A 6841-nucleotide genomic window follows, 5' to 3' on the forward strand; every position below is an offset into this window, starting at 1 on the left:
GCCTCACCAATTTTGGACAAATGTACTCCTGCAGTAAAAGTGCCACATAAGCAACCACGGTCGTGAATTTCAAAAGTAAAAAGGACCCAGTAACACAAATATGTCAAGATGATTCAATGAGAAAAACTAAACATCCAAAACATTTGGTTTTTGAAATTATACCCATTAATGATTTATTTTTGTTTTGTTTGTTCAAGTTATTTGACTATGGTTTCTATCCAACATGGTTGATGAAACTATTTCAAAACCTATGGTGATTGTTGAGTTTTTCTCGTATAAACTTGTGTATTTAATTTTTTTTGTTATATCAAACATCAAGATTCACATGCAAACTTGATTTCATCATCGACACTGAATTCACTTTAGATCATGAATTTATATTTCTCATTAATGTTTTTTATTCAAACAACAACTATGTTTGTTTGGTATATTGATTACAAATCAACAACTATCTTTACATATTCTAGTTATACACGTAACATAGTTAAAACAAAGTTACACTACAAAACAAGCTTACAAACGACAACACATACATAACACATTCCAATTCAATTTAATTAAATTTACCTCAAAACATAATCATAGAACAAATAATACCAATTTTCTTTATTTTCAATTACACAAAAACATAACCACACTACAAACCAAGTTTACAAATTACAACACACACACACACACAACACATTTAAATATAATTTCTTTACATTTACACCAAAACATAATCACAGTACAAATAACATATTTTCAATTTCTTTACATTTACACTAAAATATAACCTAACTACAACCCAAGTTTACAAATTACAATACACACATAACATATTTAAATATAATTTCTTTACATTTACACCAAAACTTAATCACAATACAAATAACACAAATTCAATTTTTATACATTTACACCAAAACCAAGTTCACAAATTACAACACACACTTCACACATTTCAATTCAATTTCTTTACATTTATACCAAAATATAATCACAATATAAATAACATCAATTCAATATCTTTACATATTCTAGCTATACATGTAGCACAGTTGACACTATTTTTATTTATCCATAATTTTATTTACTTATATATATGTATATAATCATATCTTCACAATAAATTTTCAAAATATCAACCTTAAAGCTTTAGGTTTGTTTTGTAGCATCCACAGAAACAATCAAATTTTGTATGGGATGAAAACATGTCCTATGCACAGGAAGATGATGACCCTGCAACTCATGCTTAACTTCAAAACTGGGGCAATCTTCCTCGAGAAAGGAGAAAGGTCACAAATGCAGACAATAGTATTCATGGAAACGGAGGGTATAAGGTCTTTACTTTGGTGAAAATTCGTCGATGTGACTTAGCCAGCTTGAGCAAGTAAAGTGGACATGCAAGTGCCTTCTGTGGTTCTAAATGCTGATAGCTTTGTCGAAGCTTGCGCTCAAAAACGATGGACAGTTCTTATGAAACTCAAGAGTAATTATTGATTCTTTGTGTCCTAGAAAAGTTAAAGAACAACTGTGAGTATCGACTTCTCATACCTTAATCTTGCAATCATCTCCTGCCATTATTAACATACAAAAAGTAGACAAGTATTAGTATAGTTTGACTTAGAAGCACTTGCTCAAGTAACACACTCCAAACATCTGCAGCTATTGCAATCATTGTTGCAACTTACAGACAAATCGAAATTGAATAATACTGACTTCTCTTTGGTTGTTAAATTATCAACAAAAAAAAATGTCTTACTTGCATTGACTCTAATTTCATTTCTACTCAATCAACTTCCATCAATGAGGTATTCTCAAGACAATCACAATCATGTTAGCCCCATATCATAAAAAACAAATAAAGTAATAAAATTACAAGAGCGGAGGTAATAAAATCATCACATGGAAGGTAGAAAAATGTATTAAAATCTATTAAAATTACAAAAAATAAACATAAAAAAGAGAGGGATGACAATTAGATCACATATATCATCACAATTAAGGAAATTCATAGCACGAACAACACAATGTGCGCTTCAAACTCATCAATGACGTATTTTGTTGTATAATTTCACTCCTGAATCATTGCAATTTTCAAACCAGCCAAGATTCACTTCCTCTTCGGATGGAGACAAAGTCCCTTCACACACCACACTTCATTTCTATCTCCTTCTCCTTTTTCGTCAACACCTCTCTTAGCATCGTCTTTCTTAACACCTCTCTTATGCAGCCTAATTATTAGTTTTAACAAACAACTTTCATTTATAATCTATATTATATATAAAGAAAATAGGCCATTTTAGGATAGCTTTTTCTTCTTGGGATATCTTTTTCTTCTTCCAATTACACTCTTAAGCAAATTTGATTATAATAAAGCTATTTTGTTGACATCATTCAAAAAGATAAGAATTTGTTATATATTTTTTTGACAAAATTTGTTATATTTTTTTTAAAGATATTATATTTGTAATATTGTTGGTATCATTGAAAAAGATAAGTATAGTTTGGTACAATATGAAAAGAAAAATATTTATTATCTATACCAATAATTTTAATCAAAATTTCATTAAAACTATTGTTCGTAATTTATACGCATTAGCGCAATAAGAAGATCCGACAAACGAGCAAGGAGTGCATGTTTAAACGCTAATAATAACAATAATAATAAACCAATTTTAATAACAATAAGAATATTATTAAATTTGTTCCTGGGAGGGGAGAACTCCCTCTCACCTTACATATCGCCTCTCTCTCTCCTTCCCCACACCAGATGATCCCCTCCTCTGCCGTCTCCCTATACTCCCTCGTTCAACCCTTCCCTCACCACCCCAACATAACTCCCCCTCTCCCTCACCTTCACGAGCTCCTTAACACCCCCCTCTCACCACTCCTTTCCCATCTCTCACACTTTTTGCTCCCTCGACACTCTAATCATCCTTTACAAACTCCCTCACCCGAGACACCCTCTCCTTCTACCCCTCCTTAGGATATTCAAACCGATCAAATCTTGCTACCTTTGCAAAAATCCAACAATTACCAAACCATATACATTATTCAAAGCTTTAGATAATTTTCTTACATCTCTTACATTGCAGAAACGGACAAAACCATACACATGGAAGTTGACTTTGCACTTCTTAGTCAAGTACACATCCTCCAATATACCATATACTTCGAAACCTTGACATAAATGAAAATAGAGAATATGTTTTGGCACAATACTATAGTAAAAGCAAACAAAATTCTTAAACTCTGAACCAACATGATCTTCCTTTGCATGCTGCCGATGATGAGACTAGAGCTGTCAAAACGGGCGGCCCGGCCCGGCCGGGCCAAGGGCTTTTAAGGGCCGGGCTAAAAAGCCCGGTTTGAATATGGGCTGCAAAAAATGAGCCCGAGCCCGGCCCTATACGGGCTCCCGGGCTAACGGGTCGGCCCTGACCCGTATTTTTTCCTTCCCTTTTCCATTCTTTTAAGTACGGAACATACATAAATATGCCGGGCTAACGGGCCAGCCCGGGCCCGTATCAGTCTCTCACACACACAGACCACAAAAAAAAAAAAAAAAACAGTTGTATTTTTTGCGGGCTTCCGGGCAGCCCGGAGCCCGGACGGGCTAGCCCTAACGGGCCAAGGGCTTTTACGGGCCAGGCTAAAAAGCCCTCTTCAATTTCGGGCTCCAATTATTCGGCTCAAGCCCTACATTTTATTCGGGCTTTCGTTTGACAGCTCTAGATGAGACCTTGTCGATTGAAATCACGGCCTTGACCAAACTCTCTAACATCAACTCGGGTCGTATGGAAAGCATATGTAGTTGTTTTGAATCAAGCCCGAAGTCAACATTATCAAATTGCATATCACTGATCTTTTAAAATGCACGAAACAAACCTAACGCTTCACCCACAACACAACGGAGAAACACAATATTTTGGCCAAAACAAACTTACCCTTGTCAAATGGTATGATACGGTAACAACATTTAAAAATTATACAAATAAAAAAAAATCAAAACAAATTTCCAAATCCTTATTTGGCCAATACAATAAACTTTACAAATAAGTCAAACTGCAATATTTGATTTGAAAACTAATAAAGAAGAAAAATCACCGAAATCAAATTAGGATTCAAAGTCAGCCATATTAGCAACATGAACTACAAAACTGGTTGTCAAGATTCAAATATATTATGGGTGTGTTTGGTAAAAAAAAGCTATAAGCTAGCTGATAGCTGAAAAGCTAGTTTATAGCTGAAAAGTTAGCTGATTAAAATTAAAAGTGTTTGGTAAAATTAGCTGTTGAAGTGACTATAAATATAAAATGACATAAAAGGACATGCTTGTTTAATTTTTTCTAATATCATATATATAATTTTTATTACTTAACACATTTATTTTTAAATATTTAAATATATTTCAAATTATTTTCATCTCCAAAATAATAAATTATTTATGAATTCAATCAAATTTTTTTATTTAACAATTTTATTTTATTTTTATGAATTTTATTTAACTAAACTTGCTTCACTATTATAAATTCTATATAAAATTATATATTATATGAATTATGAGCAAAGTAAAAAAAAACAAAAAAGTGGACAAGAAAATTTAAAAAGTCATACATGATAAACATGGTTAGTTTAAGAAGATAGTGGGTAGTTTTTTTTTTTTTTTATTATAATAGAATAAAATTAAATTAAGAAAAGGTTAAAATGGAAAGAGAGTATAAAAAGCTACAAACTATAAGCTAAAAAGCTACTTGGATTAGCTTCTTAAAAAACGCTATAAGCTAGTGAGAAAAGCTTTTTACCAAACACATCTCATTTTATCAAAACAAGCTTATAAGCTAGTCCAACAAGCTATAAACTAGCTTTTTGTGTTACCAAACACAGCCTATAACAAATATAAATATGTATACAACCCTTAAAAAAACATGAATACAATATGATAGATCTAATGTCAACTTTAAAGAAGGGAAACGTTATCCTTATATTAGATTTCAAATTTCCCAAAAAGAAAATAAAAAACAAAGCATTGAAGCATTTTTTGTTGGAATAATTAATAGCATGTTCCAACAATTTTACATATGAACTTCCACATTATTTCAGCCGTAATGGTAGATGAAGGCTGCACAATTCTATCCACTTAGAATAGTTTATGACAACAACGATAAATTTCAGTGGACTTATACTTGTGGGAATGGCTCAAGAATGTCGAGCCCTAAATACTAGAAGGTCAAGTTGTAATGATCAGGAGAACCTCAGGTGGACAATGTGATTGGTTGATGAACCTCTAACATTTGTCACACTTCTAAACAATAACTCTACGGTCTTCATAATAAGGTATTGTTGTTCGACTGAAAGATCACAACCTATAAAACAATAAAATGTAAAGTAAAATATGAGGTGTGACGTAATCACTGAACTAAGTAATTATCCGCATGATTACACAATTCCTCCAAAATACAACAGGTTCTTCCTTACAATAATCATACCGAGACTATCAAAACACGAGGAAAACCTCTCCCTATTTAAAAGGTAATTTTATTTATAATGATGATGATGATGATGACACTAACGAATGAGAAGTTTATGAAAAGAAAAGTAATGTACACTATGAGCAAAAATCAAGATTACTTAGAAAAAGTACCAAGGCAAATTCATTTGGCACATTAAAGGCATATGACCGTTTTCCTATGTCGAAATTGTTAAACTGAGATTTCACTTTTTGTGTGTGAGTTTATGATGACTTTGCCATTTTTTTTATGTATCAAAAAAATAATATTGTGTGGGTCAATATTATTATAAATAGAATAGGAAATGTCTTCGTGAATTTAACTCGTTGATAAAGACAATATATATTATATGTAAGGGCCGAAGTTCAAACCCCGACCATCACAAAAAAAAAAAAAAAAAGACTTTTGCAAATATCTTCGATACACAAGTATAGTCTAATAATATCCTAACCAAAAGAATTTTTCAGCCAAAGTTCTTGCCACAAATTCCTTCATGTATTTCATGATCACATACTGTGTTTCATGTTCTTTATGGCACAATAGTAAAGTTTGGGAAAATCTCCTCCTGTATAACTTACCAGTAATGATCATGTATGTCATGCATCACGTCACTTGTTTTGCTTCATGTTCTTTAAGGTAGGATTTGAGCATTATTTTGAAATAGGAGTATAGCGTATCCTGCTGTTTGTACTCGTTGCGGCCTTCATGACACGACGTCCTTTCATTGTGTTCGTGATTGTAATTTGTCTAGAACCATTCGGCATCACATCGGGTTCTCTAGCCCGAATTTTTTGTAGGTTATGGATGCTCATCACATCGGGTTCTCTAGCCCGGATTTTTTCGGATGTTTATGATTGGCTCAAGGGGTGTTCTAAGGGTTCTCTAGCTTACTTGTTCTCAACAGGTGTTTGGTGGTCTTGGAGAGGCACCGTAATTTGATGTGTTTAAACAATGAAACTTGGTCTTTAAACCGCCTCTCCTTTAACATTCAGAATACAGTGGAAGTCCTCAAGTCAAGCTACTTTCCTTGTGCTAATGTTGCTCCTACCGAGTTATTCATCAAATGGAACGGCAACAATCAGTGGCGTTGCCAGGACCCTGGTTCAGGGGATGCAAACTTTTTTTTTTTTGTTAACATTGCCAGAGTGATAAATTCCACATAAAAATCCACACACAGAGGATATAAATGGTTAAATCATGCTTAAACACGAATAACCACAAAGAATGTGAAGCTTAACAATCTTGACATTGATGGTTAAATCAGGCTCTAATATACGAGTGTAAACATTTTTTTGTCAAGTTTTAATGACAAAAATTTCGCTTCTAAAAGTGAATAAGCGAAGAAT

Source organism: Medicago truncatula, chromosome 2, assembly GCF_003473485.1.
Source record: "Medicago truncatula cultivar Jemalong A17 chromosome 2, MtrunA17r5.0-ANR, whole genome shotgun sequence".
NCBI lineage: Eukaryota > Viridiplantae > Streptophyta > Magnoliopsida > Fabales > Fabaceae > Medicago > Medicago truncatula.